Genomic DNA, 18,852 nt, shown 5'->3' on the forward strand with positions numbered 1-18,852 from the left:
CTCACCATGCTTTGAGTCACTAAGTGTTCCATGAACTATGTGATCATTTACCTAAAGGAAGACAAAGGAATTGAATAAAACAAAGCCAACTTTCAGCTTTAAGATTTCTGATAAATTTATTTAAATGCTTAGCAGTATCTCAAAATTCAGGGCTTTATAGTTTCACAAAAAGTATATTTGTTTGCTTTTAACTTTGTAAATGCTAAAACAATAAAGTATATGCCATTTAAAAAGAGTTAAGAAAGACAATAGATGAGAAACCAGACTATCCCTACTCAGGGCTATATGAAGTTGGACCATTCTGGGAAAATCAGAATTGAAGTTGTAAAATAATTGAAGAAGTAAAATAATTGAAGTTTTATTTGAAGACTTCAATTAAAGAAGAAGAAATAAAATAATTAGTTGAAAATTAGCTGGGGGTGGTGTCCCACGCCTGAAGCCCCAGCTACTCAGGAGGCAGAGGCCAGAAGATTGCTTGAGCATGGGAAGCTGAAGCTACAGTGATCTGTGACCATGACACTGTACTCTAGCTCTAGCCTGGATAAGAGAGTAACCCAGACTCTGGGTGACACTCTCTCTAAAAGAGAAAAATAAAAAGTTAGATTACAATACGGGTTTTCCTCAGCTTCCCAAAGTTTGGCAAAGTCTGGGGACTATAGAATATCCTATACCTTTGGTTAAATGTACATCATTGTATTTATCGGGTACAACTGTGAGGCTGCTAGCTCCAGAGGCCCAGAAACAAGATACTAATGTCCTTTACTATCATTTAACCAGAGGAGACTAGTGTTTAAAACAACTGGCAGACTAAAGGGGATTTATAACTGGATGCCATTACTGAATTATGGGTATTTCACAGACACAATGAGAAAACAAGATAAATCCCAGCAGGGGACTTTGTATTCATCTTAGAGTATGCTAATGGAAGAAAGAAAATGTCTATAAACAAAAAATCCCCTTTGCTCCTTTTCTGGGATGAATTGTGACCTCTACCAATTCATTTGTTGAAGTCCTAATCACTAACACCTCAGAATTTGACTGTATTTGGATATAAGGCCTTTAAAAAAGTAATTCAGGTAAAATAGATCATATGGGTGGGCCCTAATCCAATATAACTGATGTCCTTATAAGATAAGAAGAGAAGATTAGGGGACACACACACACACGCTAAAGATGTTGGGAAGACACCAAAAAAAGATGGTCATCTACACACCATTTAGAAAGAACTTAGAATGAACCAACCCTGATGATACCTTGATCTTTGACTTATAGCCTCCAGAAATGTGAGAGAATAAATTTCTCTTGTTTAAGCTACCTGGTCTGTGTTACTTGTTATGGCAGATCTAGAAAACCAATATGCTTCCCTTCCACTCCTGGATTTATTTAAGTCCTCTGAATTTAAATGGTACCATCAGGAGAAAGCAAAATACTGTAGAACCCTGAACTGAAATATGATTAAAATGTTAAATGGCTGAATAATCACTGAGTGAGTTTACGTAAAAACAATGAGGCTAATTTTTCTGCTTGCACATCAACAGCCAAAAGAACAAGGAAAAAAAACATACAATTATATCAATAAATACAGAAAATGGATTTGACAAAATCCATCACCCATTCGTAATGAAAACTGTCAGAAAATAGGAATAGAGCAAACTTCCTCAACCTGTTAGAGAGCATCTGTAAAAATCCTGGAGCTAACTTCATACTTGATGAGAAATTCGAAGCTTTATCACTAAGCTCAGAAACAGGCAATGCTACCTCCTCTCACTACTGCTTTTTAACAAAATACTAAAACTCCTAGCTAATACAATAAGACAAGAAGGAGAAATAAGAGATATGCAGATAGGTAAAGAAGAAATAAAACTGTCTTTGATGGCAGATGACATAATCATCTACTTAGAAAATCTGAAGGAATAAACAACCAATGAGCATTATAGCAAGGTTGAATGGTATAAGGCTAATCTACAAAAATTAATCACGCCACCAGGTTTTTTACTTTTTCCATTAAACCCTTGGCGTATTGATCACAGGTTTTTAAAGTACCTTTTCTGATGATTCCAACATTTCTGCCCTATCTGACTCTGGCTCCAATACTTGCTCTATTTAAAGTGTTTTGTTGTTGTTTGTTTTGTTTGTTTGTTTTCTGCTTTAGTATGGTTTATATTTTTTGTTGTAGAAAGATGGACATGATGTACTACGTAAAAAGCACTGCAGCAATAAAAGTTTAGCAATGTAGTGGTAAGATCAAGAAGAGGAAGTATTCTACAGTCCTATGGTTAGGTCTCAGTCTTCTGTTAAGCTTGTGCCCCTGAACTGTAAACTTCGTCATTGCTTCTCAGTTGTTGTTGTTTTTCCTCCATTATGTGAGATTGGATGACTAGAAGGGACTGGAGTTGAATATTTTCTACTTGCAAAGTGGTAGACTAGAGCAGGCTGGCTTTGAGTGTATCCCTTCCCCCATGTCACTTAGGCGCTGATAAAATCCCAACAGGTTAGACTCTGGTCATATAGTTTCTTCTGAGGGTAGCCTTGTCACAAGAACAGAATATTCAAGAGTATTTTTAAATGGTTCTTTTTTTACTCTCCCTGCTAATGGCAAAAGAGATTATTTTTTCTTTATATATTTTGTGAGGACTGGTTACAGCTCCAGAATCCTTTGATTGGGTTTCCCTGGAGTGTTTGAAGACTTGTCCACACTGAGCCTCCATTATTTTGTGAATTTCCATGCAGGTTTTCCCACCTGAGGACTGGTTCCTGTGATTTTTTTCGTGGTAAATTGTGATTCTGTGTCCCCCTATCTGTCTCTCCCATTTGGTGGACAGAATTTGCCCTGTGAGCTTACTTCTCTGAGACATCCACAAAAGTTGATTCACCATTTTGTTCTGTTTTTTACTTGTTGGGATGAAGTGCTGGCCCCTAAGCCTCTTACATGCTGGACTAAAACCCAGAATTAATGACCATGTTATCAGCTTTTATAATTATCTTCTTTTCTTAGAATTATAAGTTTTAAATATAGTAAAATTAGATATTTTTAAAAAATATATGGGTTATCATAGACTCCTAATGTAGACTTTCTTTCGGCAAACAAGAATAAAGTTTGGAAAGTAAAACTTGGCTTGATGTTAGGAAAAATAATTTTATTGAAGGGGCAAATAGAAAGATAATAAAATTTGTTAATGGTATTACGATGAGTCAATATTATTCACTACATTAACATTAAATTAAAAATCCAAAACTGTTTTATGAATATTATTTCCAAATCGAATGAAAGTACATCTGTGCATCAAAGGTCAAACTATTCACTATGCTAAGTAAACTTAAAACAACATGATTTTATGTTACCATGTGCCTTAGAAAAGCAGTAGCTCCATACATTAAACTGGACACTTTGAGAAATTGAATTTATTCTTTCTGATTGGTAAGATACAATTTGGTCTAGTTCAATAGTAATTTGATAAATTAAGGGCGCAGATTTAAATTGTCCTACTGGCTTTCTTAGTAAACAAACAAGATGTATTCAGATGGTAAATATTTTATTTTTAAGTCACTTAACTTTAAGTTTCATTGTCTGTGTAGTAATAAAAATGCTAAAAGTGATAATAGTTATTATTATAGGGTTGAACTAAAAATTTAGCAACCTGATTTGTTTTAAGCTTTTGACATTCCCTTAATTAGTTACTAAGTTTCTTAAACCACAGTTTGTATGAAAGTCATTTTCTTGATCAGAAGCTGTTCCCCACTAAACCCATTTCCACTTTTGTTATTTTAGAAAAACATGGTGGTCATTTTTTGTGATATTATGAAATTAATTATATTTGCAACCCACAATATGTAGCACACTTGTTACATCCTTATTTCTGAGTAAAGTAGGGCAAAAGGAGAGAAAAAGACACAAGAATGAAAATCACTATTTTCTTAACTTCTTTATTATATAATTTACTTTTCTAATGGAAAAATAAGCATATCTTACAGTCAAAGAAACAGTAGAGGCACAAGTATAGTAGAATAGGAAATCATGAATTTTCTCTTATTTGTGGAAACTGATGGTGTAAGTCTATCCAAAACAAACTTCAATATTTAGGAAAGAAACTCTATCTAATGCACTTATTTTGGAAGGGATTTTGATAATATCTATACAAATCTATGGGTTATTTTGGAAAATCTTCCTTTTCAGGGATACTGATTTCATCGTGGCTAAGCAGCTGCTATGACCTTGAACAAAGCAGAAGTATTGGAATGCCTTCCTGCTGTTTGTATGGACCTGCTCTTGCCAGTGACTGCACAAAGAAATAGTTTAATTCCACTCGGAATACAGGTATGTTTGTGTTTCAGGGAATAATAGAACACTGTTGATTAATTGTGAAGCAGAACAAATAAGCCACAAGGGGGCATATTTTTCTTTATTTCATCACTCATATACAAATAAGGCTTGCCTCAATTGGGTATCATAGGAATTCCCTCATCAGCTTAATTTTCTTAGAAGAATATGCTGCATCTAAAATATGTTCTAAGGGTAGAATGGCGGTGGTATGAGTGGTATGAAGGTATTTTTTAAAGGCAAACTTAAAGATGATTTTTTTATATTATGTATAGGAAAGTTGTTTATTTTTCCTTAAAATCCTTCCTTGGGGATTGTTTATTGATATAAGTACATTGCTACTAATCAAAAACAAAGAGTCATTTTTATCTAATTAAGTTCTCCCAATCTACAATATCTATATGGACTCCTATATCAGGAATGGAAAACCTTTTCAACTTCTAGGGAATGTTCATAGTCAAGGAGGTTTTTCTTTTCTGAAGTCTCAGGACTTGGGCCAAAGAGGCTGGGCTGTGTTTTTATTTTTATTTTGAAGCACATTCCTGCTGAATTTAATTATTCACCACACCCCAACCCAGCTAAGTAAATATAACCTTAAGATTCTGGCTTGGATAGTTTTGAAAAATAGCTGTTTTTTTCTTTTCTTTTCTTTTTTTCTTTTCTTTCCTTTTTAAAAGAAAAGTCTATATAGCAAGGTGAAATATTCTAGAGAAGGCATCGAGGCAGAAGTCATAAGTTGCTGAATGGCAACTATGTCTTCCTTGGCCCTGGTTTTCTTGTGTCTAACATTAAGGCTAGAAGGTTTTGAGGTGTCTTCTAACTCTGAAAGTTTATGATTAATTATGATATTATAAGAGTTTAAAACTTGAAAGTATGAAGCAAAGTTTGGACAGTTTTACATCCCAATTAACTAACCATAAACTATTTTCTGTCTTTATCTGATGATGAGAAGCAGGGATACATTTACTTCTGAGAGTTCTATGTATGAGTAATTAATATAGAAATAAAAGATGAAAGTCAGGTGTTTGCTTTTTAACCATTAAACACATCAAATGACTTTATAATGTAAACATCTAATGATCTAGTAATGAGTGTATTGCTATGATCAAATGAAGTAGAAGAAAAAAACCCCTGAAGTTTATAAGGGGAAAAATACCTAATAGAAGATAAGCAGCTGGATGAGCTGCTTTAAACTCATGCTGTCACTTGTTCCAATTAGACATAACATATATCCCAACTTTCTCGGATGAGGATAATAACATTTCTTATCTGTCAGTGCTGATATGTTGCTATAAGAGAAAACATTTATAAGGTAGTATTTATTATAAGACAGAGAGGTTATGTGTATGACTAAGGTATGACTATTTCTAGAGGAGTAAATACTAAAATGACATGCTTTTTAACACATTTCCTTATCTGCCTCTGCACATAAACTTTATCCATTGCCTCTGTGGACTCTTTTTTCCATTTTTTCCTTTCACATGCAACAAATTTTCATTTGATTTGTGAATATAAACTGTTCAGAGAGAACTAGAATTGTAGATTTTGTTGGGCTTAGTATCTTCTGCTGAGAGTACAGCCAAATCCTCTGAGATCCTGCTAGATTTAAGTTCTGGACCCAGTAATTATCTTTCTCCTTTCTTCTGGGCAGAGGTAGCTATATGTGGAATTGGAGAAGCCTACAGTCTACTCTAGCCTTACCCAACCCTGCCACCTTCTCCCATGGCTCCCAACATAGATTGATGATTACTGAAATTCTACAATTAGAATTTTATTCTTTGGATTTGTTTGGCATTAAATTTGATCCTTTGAGAAATATTGTATTTCATATTGCCTAACATATATTATTACCGTAAAATGAAAATTATTTATTCATATTATATCTGTGAGCCACAGCAGAGATGGGTGAGGAGTAGTATGTCTCAGAATAGCCTAGATTTTTCAAGACAAACAATTTATTTATTCAATAATGTTTCCAAGAATCTGAGAGTGATTTGTTTTCTTTTTTCTTCTTTTTGTTTGTATTTTTCCCCTCAGACTGAAACAGGCAAACAAGCAGCAATTAGGTAGTTTAAACTGATGATATACACATCTTTTCAGTGAAATTAAGGCTCACTTGTTAAATCTTGAATAGTCGCCCTTAAAGACAAACTAAACTATGCAACACACCTTCTATTTTAGCAAAGCTTTATGTAAAACAGATTTTTTTCCACTGGGTTTTATTTTAAGAATTTAGATAGGGCATTAGCTCTATAGGACAGAATACTAAATTGCTTTTGATTAAAATAGATCTCAAACTCTTAGGGTTATTAAAACTATTTTGGTGGGACCCTATACTGTTATTAGAAATTCAGAAATAAACCCAGTGACTGAATATTAACATTATAGCTACTATTTTTATTAACTTGCTTAACACACAAATATTTGTTGAACACCTAGCACATTCAAGACCAGGGAAGCAGCCTGAAGATTATGGAGCTGTGGACACAGCTGAGGCCATTCATCACAGTGGGCAATATATTAACAGTTGATTCTGTCCGCATTGTGCTCAGAGTCATTAAAAGGAAGGAAAGCATAGAACTCACGTTACAGATGTTGTTTTCTCATGATATGTTCAGGATGCCCTGGTAAATTCTGTCTAAATTTGAAGTCAGAGTACCTCAAACTAAATCAGTACAATACAATGTCATAGGCATTGTATTAGAGGCTGAAGAAACAAAGACACAAAACAGCCAACACTTTTGTATGGGATGCAGACACATGCATAACTAATTATAATATAACATGAAAAGAGCTTATTATAGTAGTGAAATCAAAGTGCTTTGGGAAAACAGGAGGGAGTGATTAATTCTGTAGGGCCTTTATGGAAAGGATTGAATGGTAGCAAAGAGAGGTGTCATTTAGTTTGAGCATATTAAGCTACAACTTAAATGAGAGAAGAGGAAAAGGGGAAATCCAAAGTTAACCACAATTCTAGTTAAACACAAAATTCTGGCAAACTGCCAAAATTATTTTAAAAATGTAAAAATAGAGATTTTTTAAAAATCAAAAACTACTTACTAGGAACCAACATGTATGGGAGACAAAAAGAGATATTTTGTTCTCACAACGACCTTGCAATGTGAATGGAAGTGCAATGACATAAGCAAATGATAATATAAAAATATAGAAAAATACAAGAAACAATTGCATGACTAGGTACAGAATGAATGGCATAACATTAAATATAAAGCATTCAAAAAAAAGTTGCTATAGTTTGAAATAGTCTATGAGGATTTGAAAAATTTTGCTCTATCCAACGAAGGTATTTTTGGGGTTGGTTGGCTGTGAGTCCAAACCAAGGTTCTAGAGATAAGACAGCATGAGACACAAGAAAGAACGTTGGTCAGATTTTGGAAACTTTAGCCTCTCCTTAGCCTGACTCTGCCATCAACCATCTGTAACTTAAAATGACTCATTTAGCTTCTGTGGTCCTCCACCCTCTGCCACAGATAAAAGGTCAAATGAAGAATCTCTTCTGCCCCTTCCAGTTATTCCATTACTGCCTTTGTCTGTTCACCATCTCCAAACCAAGATATCTCTTGTCACTTGCTAAGGAAGCTTTGGACCCTACACCTTGTGCTCTTAAATCAAGCTGACAAATGCAGGATCCTCTGGCTACTTTCTTTCTATGGCTCTATGTCATGTCAGATTTATGTATGGGCTTAGCAGCAAGGTGTGTGATTGTAAACCTGGATTTCCCATCACAAAAGGATTTACCATCCAGTTAAATATGCCCAACTTACAGGGCTAACCAAATGCACAGGCCTTTTTAATGTCCCTGATGGTGGCCTCGTGAGCTCACATTGTCATATATTTTTGCAAAATCTCTAGAAGTGAGACATTTCTGCATTGCTTTTTCTTAAAGAGGATCCTGCATTCAAATTGCATAGGTTCCAGGTTCAACAAAGCTTAGATCTTCTCCTTGTCCTCATATACTTCTAAGTTTCCTACTGTGTGACTAAGGGGTGCAAAAATCTACAAAAGAAACTCCCGAAGACAAGAATGTGAGGCACACCTCTTGTAGGTCTCCTGTAAAAGGGAAAGAGGAAGAAAGGATTACATTCTATTCGTTTTTATCTTTCCGTTTGGTCTTTATTGAGTGCCAGCCCCTTAATGGAGGGCTGATCCCCGTTTTTCACCCCATGCCTGCCCTGCCAAGGCCATGAACTGTGGATTGATGTTTTACATTGTGGAACGCAGGTGCTATTTTGGGGGGTTAGCATTTTTAGGACGGTTTTTCTTCTGCATGGGGTCCTTAACAAGCTTTATGGTATAGAAAAGGAAATAACGAGGTCCCAAAGTCACCCAGAAGGAAGATTAGACGTTAGAGGTTGCTTTATACATAGGATGCCCTGTCCCGATAAACATCCCTCAGCGCGGCCCGAGCTACGTCTAAATCCATGCTCCTGGCAGTCTCGGCGCAGCAGGGATGAACTTCTGCACGCTCGGGAGTTCTGGTGTGCGCAGAGGGAAGGCGGGCCGGGGCTGGGGGAGGAGATCGGAAGGGGAAAGGTAATCCCCGGAGTTTTCAGCATCCTCTTTTTAGAAAGACCGAGTCTCTCCCAGGACAGCTGTTGCGGTCACACCACAAACTTAAAAGCCGCCCTCCTGTTTAGAGCGTGCCTTTCCTCGCCACCCGCGCCTCCCCAAAGCTCCAGCTGGTGCCTAGCTCTCCGCCCGTCCCCGCGCGGCGCTCGGGGGAGGCAGCAGCGCCCCCTGCCTCCCAGCCTGGCCCCTGCGGCCGCAGCTTCCCGGCTCTGCCAGGGCTGCCGGCGGCTCCGCTGCTCAGCCAGGGCTGCCGCTCAGAGAAACCCGCGCCGGTGTCCCGGGTCGCCGTGCCGCTGGACCTCAGCCTTCATCCCGTTCCTCTCTCCCTGTACAGGCACCAGGCAAAGAGAGAGGGAGAGAAGAGTTCACAGCAGGTAAGTCTGGTGTGGGTCACCTGCTACTCCAGTGGGAGGGTGTGCTGGAAACCGCGGTGCCAAGCGGAGAGAGCCGGGATTTGGGGGTGGCTGTGGGTCCGAAGTGAGGTTGAGCAGGATCTGGGGAGATAAGGAACCGTCCTGAGACAGAGAGGGCTCCCGGAGCGGACAGAGAGTGGGCGCCCAGGCGAGCGGACGGAGAATCGGTGCGCAGTCAGCGCGGCGCCGGCGTCCGCGCAGCACGAGGGGCGCAGTCCCACCCAGCCTCAAGCAGCGGCGAGCCTGCTGCTCCCGAGCCTCTGCCTGCCAGCACCGCACAAAGTTTTCCTCCCGGGAACTTTGCTCTCTCTAGCTTCCTCGCTCCCCAACACCCCTCCCGGTCTGGGCAGCGGACAGCGCCTGTGAACGTGTACCGGGCTTCCGCCGGCTGCAGGTTCATTTGGAGAGGCTTTGGTCGGGAACATCCGGGAGGACTCTACCAAAGGGCATCTGCGCCCTCGCTCGCTGCTTTCCCTGTTGGTCTGGGGCAGAGGAAGGGGGCAAGGAAGAAGGAAGAGAAGCGTGGTGGTTTTTGTTGCAGGGTTTTGGGAGAGGAAGGGGCGACGCCTTTTTCCTCCCCGGGAAATCGCGACACTCAGTCTGATGGAAGTGTGCACCCTTTTCGATTTAGAGGGAAAGTTAGAGTCAAACAGCAGCCACAAAGCTGGCTGTCTGAAATGCGGTTAAGGCAAAACGCTGGAGGGATCCCTTTGTAGTAGTGGGCTTGGCTCGCTCTGGAAAGGCCCAATTTAACTCCTGCTGGGCATTTAACCAGGAGTGCAGTCCCCTGAGTGCTTCCTCCCGCGTCCACCCAAGGAGCCCCGAGTTAAAGCGTTAATGGGCTGCTCTGGTAGCGCACGGGCCGTTTAGGCACTGCTTCTCCTCTTTTGACTTGAGTTCAACCTCCCGGGCTGCGTTGCCTTGCCTCCGTCCCGGCGCAAGGAGGGAACTGGACAGGAGCAGGAGACGCTGCGCGCAGGCCGGGTGCTCTGGGATCCAGGGGACTGGACGGGAGCCGCGCGCCCGCAGCTGGGGCGGCTGATGGCCGGGATTCCGAGTTATGCAGACAGGAGTTGAACAGGAGAACTTCCAGCTATTTTGCCTCCAGAGAAGCGGTAATAAAAGTCAAGCTTGTCTACGTGGACTCTTATTCATCACCAAAACCCTACCACTTCCACCTTAGCTTAGTGCCATTTGCATAGGCAAAAGAAGAGGGGAGAGGGCCCAAAGTCTGGTTTAGCCTAAGTTCTCCTGAATGTGTGCGCAAGGTGGAGGGGGGCGGTGGCGGGGTGTGGGTGCGCGGAGTGGAGGGGGAGGATTCCCTAACAGAGAAGGAGGGGTTGGGGCGGAGGTAGAGGAGAGGTCTGAGACATCTCCTGGGCCTGGTGCTGCTGCTATTGTGTAACCATGGCAACCGCGGGGGCAAGGGCGGTCAGAGCCTTCCCAGTTCTGCACGTGGAAAGAAAAATGTGAAGGGCGGAGAAGGGAGAGAGCCACATGTCATCACTCCAGTGATGCCTTTCCTTTCCCTTTCCCTTCTCCTTTCCCTTCTCCTTCTCTGAGGACAGACAGCAAGGAGGATGCGCAAAAAGATCGGGGCTGGGAGTGAGCAACCCCAGCTGGCCACTGCTTTAACCCACTCCAGTCTTAGAGTCTCTGAGACTCGCCCCAGCAGCTAAGGTTGGTCAGGGAAGCCATCGCTGACGGGCCCAAAGTAATGGCCCTGGTCAGGGAGATGGGAAAAGACCTTGGCTCTAGTAAGGGAAAGGCCAGGAAACACAGGAAGGTGATGTGGGACGAGATAAGAGTAGGGTCAAGGGCTGAGAGACAGTAAAACAGTACTGATTCGGATTGCCAACATTTCCAATGGAATTTGCCCAATTGTGAAATGAAACATTGCTAGAGAAGGGAAGAGACATTTATCAAACACCTATTGTGTTCCAGGTGCTGTGAACTTTATCACAATTAACATTCCCAACAATATGATACAAGTGTCATCATTCTCTTATTCTTTCCTTTTTTCACAAAAAAAGAAAATAAAAACAGAGATTAAAAAAGAGTTATAAATGGGTGTTGCCCATTTGTGCTTTTATGTTCTTAACATAGAATCATACTTCTTTAAAAAATGTATTGATAGGGGAATAAGCTAGGTAGTTATCATTTTAGAGATGATAATAAAGGAGATGCAAAAATGTTGCTTGATGTGCCCAAATATAAGCTAGTAAGGGACTGAGCTGAGATAGGAGCTGTTTTACCTGGGTGTTAGTCTTCTTTCAGAAACTTCAGGCAAGTTGCTATGACCCCGCTCAACGGGAGGGCTGACTAAGGTCAGTTCTGATGCTATGTCTGTATCTGCTATCATTTACATGTAGAGAACATTCAAAAATTTAAATGCAATTCATGGTTGAGGATGAGTATGGACCACATTAAATCTATAAGCCCAGAATTATATGTATGTGATATTAATGATCTATTTATATCTTCAGGTTTCATTATTAGTTTCTTTAACAATACTCATAGAAGAAAAAAAGAAAAATAAATTATCAAATAGAAATCGCATGGTTGTGTTAAGGAAATTTCCTGAGATTGGCTAAGTTTTCCACTGTCTACTTATTGTCCTCATGACTTGAACACCTAAAAATTTACTTCGTATTTCAGCACCATTGATTCGCTTTTGTAGTTCACTCTGGTAACTTTCCTGCTGACTCTCTGAGATGGGAGGTTAAGAAAAAGTGTCTGGCAATGTAAAATGTTTCGGAATTATTAGGAAACAATAACCACACTAGCAGAAACCAAGGATAAAAGACAGAAAAGTAATTGTTGTGGCTTTCTTTTGCCTTTCACTAGAATTGCCTTAATAGGTTAGTCTTTACTAAGATTTGCTTTATATTTTGCAGAGAAAAAATACACAAAGAAAAACTGAATTTGCAAGCTTTCTTTTATGTGTGGGGAGGGCTGGTAAGCGTGGGAATAGAATTTTTTTTGGTGGCAGGGAAGGTCAGGAATATAAACAACTAGAAAGGCAGAGGAAGCACATCTTCTACTGTTTCCAACAGGCTAACAGATTAGACTTCAGGTTTGAGCTTGAGTCACCAAGCCTATTTACCCTCATGTATTTTTTCTTTTCTAAAACTAAGAAGGATATTGCTTGGGGTTGAAGTTAAATTAATTCAAGAAGTTTCATAGTCTCCAGTTATTCTTCATGCTGTGCTCTCATTCTATTGCATGGACATTTGTTAACTATCAAAAGGTTATCATAAACCAGAGGTGTCTCTGAAGATAACTTCTGAGACTAGCAAGTATCTCTGTGTCCCAGTGTCTGTTTACTGCATTAATAGAGCTACTGGGCTAACTCACTACCATTTTTATTATGCCTGTGTAATATCAAATTTTGACTCTCAAGGGGAAGATATTCCAATTGGTGCCAGTTTAATGAGTACTATATCTTCAGGTTGTTTGTTATAGCTTCATTATTTTGGAAAAGCAAATGTTGACTCTGAACTTTGCTGTTCTGTCTGGGCAGTTTACTGCATTGCTGACACATGTTTCTTCAGAATCATTCTTGACATTAGTAAATAATTTGCTTAATAAACAAGAGTAATCATAGGCCTGTTTTGAAAAGTTCTTGTTATGCTCCCCCTCAACACCAGGAGCTGTACAGAGTACTTAAGTAAAGTAGTATTTCAACACTCCATACCATAATCCTTGAAAGGAGAAACAAATATTCACATTTGTGGAATAAGTCATAAAAACAATAATAATGATGATGATTTACTATGGGCAATAACATTGATCACATTCCTTCCCGCCTGAAAACATGGTTTTAAAACAATTCTTTCTCTAGGAAACCTTGGCCAAAATCCTTTATTTTTATATATTTGCCATACTTGTCAAGCTAATAGTCTGTTTTCAATCATTTGTGTTCTTCTTTACTTTTTCTGTTGTTATGAATCCTAACTAGATAATAAGAACCTTGAGGAAAGGAATTTGTCTTCCCTAACTTGTTATACCTTCATATTGTTCAATGCTGAAAAATTCTAAATACCATTGAAGTATAACCAATTATTTAAATAGGTAATAGTGATGTTGGATCTTTTTATTGACTGTAAAAATCAAACTAAAGATTTGGGAGTTTATAACTTTCTCTGAGATTTTAGCAAAAAGTATTATTTCTAATATTAGGGTTTTACCCCCTCATTAAAAAATTGTAAGAGACTGGAAGTTTTATGATAACCCATAGCATAAAGGAATAGTGTAATGATCATGTTAGATAGAGTATATAAGAACACTAAGTAAAAAAATTATGTAAAAGTTATTTTTATAATGTTTACAAGGACCCATTAATAAAGATATTTCTCCATCATCTATGCCCATGTTAATTCATCTTAAAATACCTAAATAATAACTAAAAAAAAAGATAAAAGATGAATTAACCAAGGAATACACTGATAAACAACTGTAATACTTTTGAGGTTATTTTCAATTATATAAATATTACTAGACATTTTTATATAATATAAACTATTAAACATCTTTACATAGGTAAGTCCTTTTAAAGAACTGACATTATAATGATGCATACTGTTTATATTTGTGTTTTAATAATTTTGATGATTTTAAATCCATCATTTTTAATGTTGAATGCTTTAGATCCATGTTCATATTTAATAATTTTAATAGCCATTAACCAGGTCATCTTTAACCAGCTTGCTAATCTTTCACTGATCAATTTATTCAGTTTGCTCACTTGTTTGCAAAGCTCAATAAGCTACAAATATTACCTTCTTCTCCCCTCCTTTGTCCATACTGTACTCTTTGGAAGGAAGTCAGTATGCTTAGCCCACACTTCAGGAGTGGAGAGTTAGGCTTCTCTTCCTTGAGGGCAGAATAGCTACATGCATTACTTGAAATTATTCTGCATGGAAGAGTTGTCTTTTCTTCCCTACTTATTAATTTATTCAATCACTTATTTATACTAGCATACTCTCATGGTTATTTATTTTATACTTGTGTTATAATAAATACTACTTTATTTATTGCTAAAATTTTTCCAGCTTTGGCCTCTGGGAGCTCTTTCAATTGGCTCCTCTGTCTTTTCAATACATCCTTAGCAGTGTGTGTGTGTGTCTGTGTGTGTGTGTGTGTGTGTGTGTGTGTGTGTGTGTGTTGTGAACATGTCTTTATTTTTTGGCATTTCAAGATGCTGTAGGCTCACCCTGCTCCAGTCCTGGAATGAACCATTTCTCCAAGGGTCCCTGGTTCCTTTTATTGTAGAACAATATTAGAAAACAAGTTTGGCATGGGGTAGCATTTTACACTGGATAAGCCTGAGGAGCCCTGTCTCACTATCTCAACCAGGTAATCCAGGTCAACATCAACAGTGGCAAATCATGTTGATAGTATATGGCCTTGATATTATTGGATTAAAATGACAATTTGCCTCTGTGATCTTTCCCACTAAAACTCATATCTTCAATCTAACCACAAGAAGAAACATCAGACAACTTACACTAGTGTATCATTCTACCAATACCTGACTAGTAATCTTCACATCTATGAACGTCTTCAAAACAAGGAAAGTCATCACTTCTCAGCACAAGTGAACAAAACCAAACAAAAGCCTCACAAGAAGCAAGGAAAGTCTGAGAAACTGTTGCAGCCAAGAGAAGTCTAAACCTGAAATGATGTGACAGTTAAATGTAATATAGTATCCTGCATGGGACCCTGCAATAGAGTAAAAAATATGAACTTTGGTTATTGAAAATGTGTCATTATTAATTCATTAATTGTAAACAATTGTCCAGACCAATGTAAAATATAAATAATAGGGAAAACTGGGTATGGATTATGGCAAAATTATCTGTACTATTTTCTCAATGTTTCTTTAAATCTAAAACTATTCCAAAAAATAAAATCTATCTTGAAAGTCATATGTAAATCATGTAGTGGAAAACTGCTAATAGTGAACTGTTCTCTGGTGTCAAGATTAATGTACGTATTAGTCATTTTCATACTGCTTTGAAGAAATATCCGAGACTGGGTAATTTATAAAGGAAAGAGGTTTAGTTGACTTAGAGTTCCACATGGCTGGGAGGCCTCAGGAAACTTATAATCATAGCAGAAGAGGAAGCAAACACATCCTTCTCCACCTGGCAGCAGGAAAAAGAAGTGCAGAGTTAAAGAGGGAAAAGCCCCTTATAAAACTATCAGATCTTGGGAGAACTCACTCACTATCATGAGAACAGCATTATCACCTCCCATGAGGTCCCTCCCCCAACACACAGGGATTACAATTCAGATTACAATTAAGATGAGATTTGGGTGGGGACACAGCCAAACCATATCATTCTGCCCCTGGCCCCTCTCAAATCTCATCTTTCTTGCATTTCAAAACACAATTATGCCTTCCCAACAGCTCCCTGAAGTCTTAACTCATTTCAGCATTAATTCAAAAGTCCAAGTCCATAGTTTCATCTGAGACAAGGCAAGTTCCTCTGCCTATGAGCCTGGAAAATCAAAAGCAACTTAGTTACTTGCAAGTATAATTGGGGTACAGGCGTTGGATAAATGCACCCATTCCAAATGGAAGAAAATGGCCAAAACAAAGGAGTACAGGCCCCATGCAAGTCTAAAATCCAATAGAGTAGTCATTAAACCTTAAAGTTCCAAAATGATTTCCTTTGACTTCATGTCTCATCTCCAGGTTATGCTGTTGCAAGAGATGGGCTCCCAAAGCTTTGGGAAGCTCTGCTCATGTGGCTTTGCAAAGTATACCCCCTTCCTGGCTGCTTTCACAGGCTGACATTGAGTGTCTATGACTTTTTCAGTACAGTGCAAGCTGTCAGTGGATGTGCCATTCTTGGGTCTGGAGGACAGTGGCCCTGTTCTCACAGCTCCACTATGCAGTGCCCCAGGAGGAGGCTCCGGCCACTACTCCACTACTGTGTGGAAGCTCTGATCTCACATTTCTCTTCTGTACTGCCCTAGCAGAGGTTCTTCATGAGGGTGCTGCCCCTGCAGCAGACTTCTGCCAGGACATCCAGGTGTTTCCATACATCCTGTGAAACCTAGGCAGAGGTTTCCAAATCTCATTCTTGACTTCTGTGCACCTGAAGAACCAACACCAGGTGGAAACTGCCAAGGCTTAGGGCTTGCACCCTCTGAAGCAATGGAATGAGCCTGTAACTTGGCCCCTATAGCTGGAGCACCTGGGACATAGGGCACTAAGTCCAAGGCTGCACACAGCAGGGGGTCCTGGATCTAGCCCATGAAACTATTTTTTTCTTCTTGGCCTCCAAGCCTGTGATGGAAAGGGCTGCTGTGAAGTCTCTTGTATGGAGAATTTATCCATTGTTTTCATGATTAACATTTGGCTCCTAGTTATGTATGCAAATTTCTGACACAGGCTTAAATTTCTCCTCAGAAAATGGGTTTTTATTTTCTGTTCCATAATCAGGTGACAAATTTTCCAAACTTTTTTGCTCTGCCTTCTCTTGAATGCTTTGCCACTTAGAAATTTTTTCGCTGGATAACCTAAATCTTCTCTCTCAAGTTCCAAGTTACACAGATCTCTAGGACAGAGGCAAAATGCCACCAATTGCTTTGCTAAAACATAGCAAGAGACACCTTTGCTACAGTTCCCAAGAAATTTCTCATCCACCTAAAACCGTCTCAACCTGTACTTTATTTTTCACATCATTATAAGCATTTTAGTCAAAACCATTCAAGAAGTTTCAGAAATTTCAGACTTTCACATCTTCCTGTTTTCTTCCGAGTCCTTCACACTGTTCCAACCTCTGTTTGCTACCCAGTTCCAAAGTTGCTTCCACATTTTCAAGTATCTTTACAGCAGCACCCCGCTACCTGGAACCAATTTACTGTATTATTTTGTTTTCAAGCTACTATGAAGAAATACCTGAGACTGGGTAATTTATAAGGAAAGGTTTAATTGATTCATAGTTCCATGTGGCTAGGGAGGCCTCAGGAAACTTACAATCATGGCAGAAGGGGAAGCAAACACCTCCTTCTTCACATGACAGCAGGAGAGGGAAGTGCAGAGAGAAGGGGGAACAAGCCCCTTGTAATACCATTAGATGTCATGAGAACTCACTATCACAAGAAAAGCATGGGGAAACCACCCCCCATGATCTAATCACCTCCCATGAAGTCCTCTGTACAACATATGGGTATTACAATTTGGATTACAATTCAAAATGAGATTCGGGTGGGACAAAGAGCCAGACCATATCAATGTCTTTTAATTGAATGCTTATTTTTTCCTCTACTTCCATATACCACTCTGCTGCCATTTTTTCTGTTGATAATAAGTACTATCATAATAAAAAAATACTGTAAATTAGCTGTTCTTATAATTACTTATTTTTCCTAATAAAATTACATATTTGATTTACTAAAAACATTAAGATTTCAAATTATGATTATAATTATAGGCCCTCATGCAAAAAATTATATTTATTAGTCATCTCTAGAAATCAATCTTAAACATTTAAAAATATGTGCATTTTTCTCTTCTGTCTTTGCTATTTTAATGATGTTGACAAGACCCATCATCAGTGCCAGATGTTTTAAATTCTAGACAATGATTATGCTTCCAAAATTCTTGCCAAAATTACTGTATGACTACTTAACTCTTTTTTCTCTTTCAATCTTAATAACATCTACCACATTAAGTACTTGGAAGATCATCCTCCATCAAATGTTTTATGTATAATATATATATCATGACAATTCAGAATATTAAATTATACTCAAGAAGCTACTACCTTCCCCCAAAATAACTTTAAGAAGCTGAGACTTACATGTGTTCCAGACAATACACAGTGGGCAGCAATTATGGCTACCATCCTATTATCTCCCTATTGTATTTTAAACATATGTATGCACATCTATACACACATACATACATGTCTGAATACATGCACTATACAGTCATGTATTGCTTAGTGACAGGGTTACATTCTGAGAAATGTGTTGTTAGGCAATTTTGTCATTGTGCAGACATCATAGAAAGGACCTATGCAAATCTAGATGGTATAGCCTATTGTTCCTAGGCTAGAAACCTGTACAGCATGCTACTATACTGAATATTGTAGGCAGCTATAACACAGTGGGAAGTATTTGTGTTTCTAAACATATCTAAACATAGAAAAGACGGTAAAAATATGATATACTTTTGGGACCACCATGATATATGTGGTCCGTTGTTAAATAAAATATTATATACATCACATGGCTGTAAAGATATGTCTCTAAATGTCAATGTTCGCTCCCTAAATATATGTGTGTATACAATATATATATACACAATATATACAATATAATATATATAATATATATTGTATACACATGTACATATAATATAACCTATATATGTATTATATATACAATATAATATATATATACACACACACACACATATGTATGTACATGTTACCTTACACATTATTCCTTCTCTTTCTTGTGTTACAAATTGCTGATTTTTTTTTTGCTTTAGTGCCTTTACTGAGCATC

The 18,852-nt window shown here is 38.5% G+C and overlaps 1 protein-coding gene across 1 annotated transcript in view; it reads left to right on the forward strand.

Moving 5' to 3' along the window:
* Window positions 1-9,110: 9,110 nt before the first annotated feature.
* SEMA3D (semaphorin 3D) overlaps window positions 9,111-18,852 on the forward strand; it is a 206,559-nt gene continuing 196,817 nt past the window's right edge. The window contains exon 1 of the mRNA XM_037736584.1: window positions 9,111-9,282. The gene's annotated coding sequence lies outside the window, so the exon portion shown is untranslated. The remainder of the gene's footprint in view (window positions 9,283-18,852) is intronic.

This window comes from Cebus imitator, unplaced genomic scaffold (assembly GCF_001604975.1).
Source record: "Cebus imitator isolate Cc_AM_T3 unplaced genomic scaffold, Cebus_imitator-1.0 Scaffold26, whole genome shotgun sequence".
Taxonomy (NCBI): Eukaryota; Metazoa; Chordata; class Mammalia; order Primates; family Cebidae; genus Cebus; species Cebus imitator.